The following is an 8,874-nucleotide window of genomic DNA, read 5'->3' as shown; positions in this document are numbered from 1 at the left end:
TAAAGCAGCTTTCATCATCGAAGATATCTGATTGTAAGTCCTCTCTGACATGTGGCTTTCAGCTTTTATGCTCATGAATTGAGTCATCCAACTTAATTGTGTGTACGTGTCACATCCTGCGTACAATGGAGTATCTGCTGCATCCAACATGTTATAAATCTGTTGAGCGTCATTATTGGGCGGCTTCTCCAGATTTGGAGGATCTTGATAATTACTAAGTCCAGCATGGTCATGCACCATCCTTTCGTAGTTATTGTATAATCCATCATCCTCATCCATTATAACATGTTCTCTCGGCATATACAGCGGTGCTTCCCCGTGAGAAACCCAATTTGTGTAATTCAGGACAAATCCACGCCTACTAACATGTTTTCTGACCGTAGGTACATCTAAATACGCTTGATTCTTGCACTTCTTACACGGGCACCTAATGTTACCTTGTCCATCTGTGTACGCCGTTTGATTTCTCGCCCACTCAAGGAAAAACTCAAGCCCCGTTTCAAATGCAGTACGATCATTGTATCTCGCGTACATCCACATATGATTATCACTCATTCTTGCAAATTCTAATTGAAAAAAAAAATTAAAATATAATAAATTACTTGAAATCTAACAAAATTTCGACAGCATAACCCCACTATCCTAACTACTGATAAACATGCATTTTTACCTCTTGGTGTGTCATTTTTGATGTTTAGATATGAGGATTTTGTGTGTTTGATGATTTATTTGAGCTTATATTGGTTTATGGTCAAGAACTTGTTACTTGCTTGTGTTTGAACGAATTTTCAGAAATAATGAAGCAGAATTTGGAAGAATTGATTGAAATACAAGTTGTAGTTCGTCTCGAGAGGAGTTCGTGACCGCAAACGGATCATAAATCAGTGTCGCAGCCCGAAAACCCGACACTAGTGATAGTGGGGTACGAGTATCGATACGACTATTTTTAAAAGAATAAAAGATAAGAAGAATAGGTCGAACATCAAGCGGAAGCTCGCATCAAAAGGTGTTAAAGAAATCATTATAAATGAACCCAAGGGTAAAATCGTCAACGTCGTTATAACTTTTTAATTATCAGGAATTTCACGAACAAAAACAAAACGGGTATCGCTCATTTTTCGTAAGGGAACATAATATGCAGAGTATCGCAGCAAAAGGCGAACCGATTATATGTATGAAGACATATAACCGTGAGTACATTGCTTAACTTCAAAAGAAAATTTAAGTATATCAATCATCAAGACTTTATCGTCAAAATGGAAGTACGATAAAGTAAATACATCCTCCAACATTTCCCCGCCAGCACCAGACCAATCTCGCTCCTCGCTTAGTCTGCACATTTAGAAATACATGCAGGGCGTGAGTATATAATACTCAGTGGGCAAACGCCGAAAAACAAGAAAGGCGCTCTTAGAGCTATAAGTTTGAAGCTTGCCACATCTCAGCAATACACAGAAATAAGTTAGCATTAAAAGAATCTGTGCATGCAGTTTTCATAATCAACATCATAAATAAGTGTCTGCAGACAAAGTAATCATCATGTATGTACCGCATCTACAACTCATCATCATCAAAGGTACTGAGAAGTAGGCCTCCCTCTCAAGTACCGTGACCGGCCGATTCGCTCAACAGCTCACAGTCACCTCAGTGTACACTAGCCCTGGCAGGATAGCTATCAACTGCCCAGGACCCGAATTCGTCTCATCTCATCAGTAGAGGGTAACATACAAGCTCAACATCAAAAATTGGCAAGTCAAACAGTTTTCAAACATCATTTATCTCAAATCATTTGATAAGCTCATAACATCATTATATCATCAAATCATTTTAGAAAGCTCGGATAATATATTTATACTCAAAATATTGCCCACCTGAAGACCTTACTCAAAAACTCCCGTCAAAGCGGAGTTACTTACTTCCCTGCTCTGCTCGTGTCTTCAGGGATCATCGTCATCATCGAAGGTTCATGTCATAAAATGAATCTCGATTAGAACTCAACGACAAAAACTCATGCCTTAACTCATGCTCTATCTTATATTCTATCTCTTGATCGACTCTACCTAAACTTCTTCACTCGTTTCAAATCCTTAAGTCCAAGGATAGGTTTCAAGAAAATCATGGTTCTAAGTCTCGATTTATCTCTCATATAAGACTCTTCTAATCTCATTAAAACACTTAGGCAACATAAACACATAAGGCACATAAGAAAATACAATCAAACATCAACAAATCATGTTCTGTTTTCCCACTAACTCAACTTCAAAATTTAACACGTTCTGACTCCGACATCTCCTGGACTCCAGACTCATACCAAAAGAAAGGTATTTGAGTCTAGTTTCATTTAAAAAAAAGTAGAGTCAGAAACTCCAAGTGGTTTGGGAGATATGGCGTTTTTACCACGGTCTACCATATTCGGCAGTTTTGAGCAATCGGAAACATTGATTTTTGACAAACAGTAAACATTGTCAAACTGAGCTCAAATTTGGTGGATTTCTATCCCATACAGTAAGGTTGTTACCATAAAAATTTGGAAAGCTAGATCACACAGGAAGCTACTGAAAAGAATGACTTTGTCCCCTGTTCTCTGAAATTCCCGGTAGAAATGTGCAGATTTGGTTTTGCATTTTATAAAAATAGTAAATCAAGTCCACATGACTTGAAATTTTACCGGTATGCTCAAGACACATGTAGAGACATGCTGTAAAATTTTCAAAGCCATTAGACATCGACAACCCGTCGTTCACAGTAGGTCCGTAGCCTACGAAAAATCACCAAAAACTCATCTCAAACTCTTAAATGCTCAATTCAACATTCCTTCAAAGAAAACCAATCAAAGCTCATTTTAAACACATATAACACTAAAAAACATTCAAAAACATTTAAAATACTCATCATACTCAAATTAACTCTCCTCTTTTACATCTTAACTCAAATCTCAAGGAAAACGTTTCTACAACGTATCAAGTAAATCCTCTTCTCAATTTCATGCTTAAAAACACTCAATCATTCAAAATGACCTCATACTTCATATAACTCATTTTATACACATAAATCCCCTATAATCATACCAACCAAACTTTAATAAAAACTCATATATTCACATAAACTCTCAACAAAAACATGACAACTTCACAAAATGGTCATAAAGCAAATTAGACCTCATTTTATCAATTATTGACTTCTCAAAATATGAAAACTCAAAAACTCTCATAAACTAACTCAAGTCAAAATTTTACTTAGCTTCCAATAGACTTAATCAAACATATTAAAACACCAACATCATGCTCAATTACACATATCTTAAGCCAAATCATTTATTAAACACATAGACAAGAAAATCCCAATTTTTACCAAACTAAACTCTTTGACATTTTATGAATTCACATGGATCTTTAATCTCATCATATATCTATTAATCTTAACCCATTTAACTCACATATAAACCATCAATTCACCAATAAGGGCATATATACACATATCCCTAATTTTAGTAAACTAACTCACATCAAAAACTCCAATTGACATCATATACTCAAATTACTCCATCAATCATCATCATATACATCTCATAGACTCATTTACCTCATCAATCCATCATTTAACTCATTGACTCAAAAGTTCCCTTTTTTTGGGTAAACTAACTTCCATCAAAGTTTCACATCTCATGACACATATTTCACAACATATATCAAACATCAATACACATCACATAATTCTCATCTTTCACCCCAAATCAAGAAAAGAAAAAGAAAATTTTTTTGAAGGGGGTGAAGACCCTTTTTTTCGAAAATTATGGAAAATAGGGAGGGGTGATTTTCTTGCTTCAATCCTTCAAATATACTCACATATAACATCATACAAGTCTAATCTATGAATATAGAGATCACTTACCCAAGTTTACACCAAAAATCAAATTTTCTCTTACTAACTTCAAGATTGAATCTCCATGGATCTTCTTGAATCTAAGGAGATGGAAGGTGTTTAAGGTGGGATTTTGTTGGTGATTTATGTGTTTGACATATTTTGGTGAAGCTTCGAAGGTGCATCAATGGAGGAAAATGGTGGAAAGTAGAGAGATGAAGGGGAGATGGTGGTGATCGAAAATGAGGGAGTGAGGAGTGAGAGAGGATTTTGCAAGATATGCTTGGATTTGGCTAATCTTTGGAAGATTTGTGAATCTTATAGAATATTTGGCATTAATGCCTTGATCTCTCTCTCTCTAAATCTCTACACTCTCTTAATCTCTACTCTCTAAATCTCTACTCTCTCAATCTCTACACTTGGCAAAATGTGGGAATTTATCATATGGTAGAGAAATTAAAATAAAGTGTGAGAAGGGTGATCAATTAATAATCACAATAACTATGGAAATATTACTCATTAATAAAGTACCATAGTATAATTATTCATGTGACCAAAATAATTATAGCACTAATATTAGTGCACTCACTCAATTATAATATTCCTCATCATAGGAAAAATAATTTAAAAATATTATGCTTGGAAAAATTTCCATAAACCGGCATCATTCGATTTCTCGGTAAAAAAGAACCGCACTTTCTTTGGAAACTTAATAAAAATTCCCAAGTGCTAAGGTTTCAAATAAAAATCATAATAATATGGTCATATTGACACACGTCACAAAATCACATAATCACTCAGTCACGTAAATTCACATAACATCACATCAAAACAGTCGGCAGACTCAAATAAGCTAGACGTCTCTCTGACCGACTCTATTTATCAAGGTTTCTCACTCTTTCTTCCTCGACTCTATTTCCAACTCAGTATTCCTATTTTTCTTAATAGGACAGTCAATCTCTGATAACTCGGTATCCGGTAACTCTATTCCCGGTAGTTGGAAATAAAATAAAATCTCAGCTCAAATCAATCAGCATCTCTATCTCAACTCATTTTTCAAATCTCATCACTCTAATTCCATCATCGGTTTATTCACTCGTATCTCTATTTAAAAGACAATCTATCTTATCTACTCATAAAAAAAAAGTAGTCTCGTATTTCGACATCTCAGTACTCTCAATAGTGTTAAGACACTATCTCACAACATGAGGAAAAGTACGGGGTGTTACATCCTACCCCCCTTAAAAAAAATTTCGTCCCGAAATTTGAGTTATTCACCTTCGGGAAAAAGCTCTGGGTACTTCTCTTTCATCTTCTCTTCAACTTCCCATGTTGATTCTTCTTGACCGTGATATCTCCATTGGATTTTTATCAAAGGAATCGATTCGTCCCTCAATTATTGGATCTTCCAGTCCTGCATAGCATCAGGTTTATCTCTTCGTAGCTCAAAACTGGTTCCAGGGACACTTCTTCTTGATAGATGACGTGTTTTGGATCAAACACGAACTTTCTCAATTGAGAAACATGGAAAACGTCATGGACGTTCGCGAAGCTCAGAGACAACGCTAGTTTATAGGCTACATGGCCTATTTACTCTAATACATATCATAAGGTCCTATATATATCTCGGTTTGAGTTCTTCGTTAACTCGAAAATGACATGCTCCCCGGGATAGGGAAAAACTCACACAAACATCATTTCTAACGTTGAAAGAATCTATCAGTGATTACTCAACTGTTTGATTTTCTTCTCTCGATTTTGCTAATCGATGCCATAATTCATGGCTATGTGGTTCCACTTCTATTGTGAAAGTCTCTAATAGGTATAATTGTATAAGGTTGCCAAAGTGGCACCTTCACGTGTTAACGCGTTAAACATCCTTCTACGAATGATGCCATCTCTCGCTTCTTATTCTCCTATCAAAGCGTCATTTCAGTCTTGGCACGTATTCATACTTTCCGCCTGTGCGGTGTAAAAGGTATCATGAGCTTTGCTCGAAATTTCGTTTTTCAGCTCTTCTTTATCAGGCACACACAGTCGCTCTCTTAAAACTAAAATGGCATTATCTGCCGCCTCTTGATAATTCTCTATTTTCTCGATTCGAATCTTCATTCGAAATCTTTCCATCTTCTCATTCTCTCTCTGAGCTGTGACTATTCTCGATCGTAAGTCAGGTGTAATGATCAGTGCAGAAATTATTATTTCTGTCGTTGGTGGTGGTATCTCTACCTCCTAATTCATCTTCTCGAATTCCTTGATTGGGTTCACTTCTCGTGTAAGGAGAAATCCCAACTCTCCCTGATTCTTTCTGCTCAATGCGTCGGTTACAACGTTAGCTTTTTCCAGGGTGATAATTTGCTCCTCGATCGTAATCCTGCACTAACTTTCATCATCTTCTTTATCGCATGTTCAGATCTTTTTGCTCAAGAATTATTTGAGACTTTTATGATCGGTGTATATCTCACACAGTGCTATGTAGAGACGGTGTCTCCAGATCTTCAAAGCAAGCACTACGGCTGCTAATTCTAAATCATGCGTTAGATAACTCATCTCGTGTGGTCTCTGTTGTCGCGAAGCATACGCTATAACGTTTTCCTCTCGCATCAGTATAACTGCATACTCTCTATCCGCTTTCGGAACAGCTAAGCTGGGGTAATAGTAAGTCTCTTCTTTAACTCTGAAAACTTCGCTCGCATTTGTTCGTTCAAACGAACTTGACTTCTTTCTTCAGCAGGTGCGTCAATGGCTTAGCGATTTTTGAAAAGCCCTCAATAAAACGTCGATAGTATCCTGCTAATCCCAGAAAACTACGACTCTCGTGCAGTGTGGTTGGCGATCTCCACTCATGTATCGCTTGGACTTTCGCTGGGTCCACTTTAATTCCTCTCGCAGAAACAATATGGGCGAGAAAATTGATTTCTTTAAGCCAAAACTCGCATTTGCTAAACTTCGCATACAGCTTTTCCACTCGTAATCTTTCCATCACGATCCTCAAATGCTCTTCGTGTTCTCGTTTACTCTTCGAGTAAATCAGGATATCGTCTATGAAGACTAACATGAACTTATCTAAGTATTCGTGAAAAACGTGATTCATGAGGTCCATGAATATTGCCGGGGGTATTCGTCAAACCGAAAGGCATATCTTCCAAATATCATTGAGTTATAGTAATGCCATATTGCATACGCGATGCCGTCTTCGGAAATATTTTCCGATCGTATCTTCAGCTGATGGTATCCCGTCCTCAAGTCAATCTGTAAAAAGGTGCTTGCTCCTTGTAGTTGATCGAACAGATCGTCGATTCGAGGTAACGGATGCTTATTCTTTAACGTCACTTTGTTCAACTCTCGATAATCGATACACAGCCTTAAGCTTCCATCCTTCTTTTTAACGAAAAGAACTGGTGCTCCCCACGGGAAAACACTGGGTCGAAAGAAACTCATATCTAGAAGTTCTTGGAGTTGCCGCTTTAACTCTTGCAACTCTGTGGGGGCCATTCTGTACGGCGCTTTCGACGTCGGTGCTGCGCTAGGCTCTAACTCGATTGTAAACTCAAGCGGTCGATTTGGGGTAATCCCGGTAAAGTCTCAGGAAAAACGTCTTTATACTCTCGCACATCTGGTACGTCGTCAACGTTTGCCTCAAATTCATCTCTCTGGTTCTAATATACAACATACGCGGTTGTATCTTTTCTTCGCAAGAGATTTCTTGTTTGCAGTGCCGAGATGATCGGCGTCTTCTTCCATTTTCTCTCAATACCAATGAAGGAAGTAGGTTCTTAGCCAGGTGGCTAAAAAGATATCCGTCTCTCCTTGCATTGTATCTTCGCATGGTTTTCCCTCTAACCAGTCCATTCCAAAATTATATCCAAGTGCCACATAGGCATCAATCTCAGGTTTCTAACCTCGAGCTTAGTCGATTTTAACTCGAATTCTAAGTTAGGGCATACGGATGAAACCGTAGAAATTTTGCCTATGGGTGTGGCTATTCTTTAGAGGTTGTGGAGCAGGCTCTACGCTCGGTGTCGAACAAAATACTATGGGTACATCTTTCAACTTGCCTATCTCTGACAAATTTCCTCTATTCTTGTCTGGTGCTTTCTACTTACACACGAACAGCCTCTGATGATGCGGTTGATTCGCCTGCGGGGCTGGTAGTTGCCTTTCTGACTGATGTGGTCGGTAGACTGGCTGTTGTCGCTGTGGTAGAGGTAGCGGTAGAGTTCCCTCCATTGCTTTGAGTTGCGGCCGAAACTGACTCGGTCGTTCTCCGCTTCCACTTTGCTGACGATTCGGACACTGGTTCGAGTAGTGCCCGACCCTTCCGCAGGTGTAACAGCTATTCTATCTCATCTTGCATTCTCTCAGATGTAATTTATTGCTCTTCGACAAGGCGATAACCCTCGCGGTCCTTGAAAAACTGCTGCTGGGGCAGCTGGGCCAATTATAAGGCTGTTTGTCTCTGTTCTGAAACTGCGGTGGCTCATTCTGACTCTGCCACGGCTTTTTTGGGATTTTGACTTCGGTCGTCCCATTTTCTCTTTTCTTCTTGCCTGCATCCAGAAAAGGATGGATTGCACGTCTGAGTGCTCTAATTCGTTTGGGGTGCTGAAGCTCAAATCGCGTTCTCTGGCTGCATTGCCAGTTCTATATCATATGCTCTATTTAATGCTTCAGTACACATAATCGCACTCTGACTCGTTAAATCGACTCGAATCTCTTGTCTCAATCATGATCGAAGCAATCCTGACATCTTCTCGTTCATCTCTTCTCGATATGTGGCATACCGGACCAAGTCGCGAAACTGACGTTCGTATTCAGCTACGGTTTTATTGCCTTATCTCATATTAACAGCTCTATTTCTTTCTTCATTCGGTTTCTCTTTCTCGGTGAAAGTCTAAGGGAACATATATCAACCTTAGAATTAATTCTCATAACTCACAAATCATAAAATTCTTACTCAACATCATAATATTTTCTCGATTCTCATAACTCATCGTCAAAGACATATCTCAT

At 38.2% G+C, this 8,874-nt stretch overlaps 1 long non-coding RNA gene across 1 annotated transcript; it reads right to left on the bottom strand.

Annotated features, from left to right (window-relative positions):
• Positions 1 to 1,088: 1,088 nt before the first annotated feature.
• LOC131006591 (uncharacterized) lies at positions 1,089 to 4,208 on the bottom strand. The gene is made up of 3 exons (XR_009095618.1): positions 3,892 to 4,208; positions 1,872 to 1,935; positions 1,089 to 1,332 (listed from the first exon to the last, which is right to left on the bottom strand). It is a non-coding gene; the product is annotated as an uncharacterized LOC131006591 (long non-coding RNA).
• Between the last annotated feature and the right edge of the window lie 4,666 nt (positions 4,209 to 8,874).

The sequence above is a fragment of the Salvia miltiorrhiza genome, chromosome 1, assembly GCF_028751815.1.
Source record: "Salvia miltiorrhiza cultivar Shanhuang (shh) chromosome 1, IMPLAD_Smil_shh, whole genome shotgun sequence".
Lineage (NCBI taxonomy): Eukaryota > Viridiplantae > Streptophyta > Magnoliopsida > Lamiales > Lamiaceae > Salvia > Salvia miltiorrhiza.
This window is presented reverse-complemented; position numbering and strand designations above follow the sequence as displayed.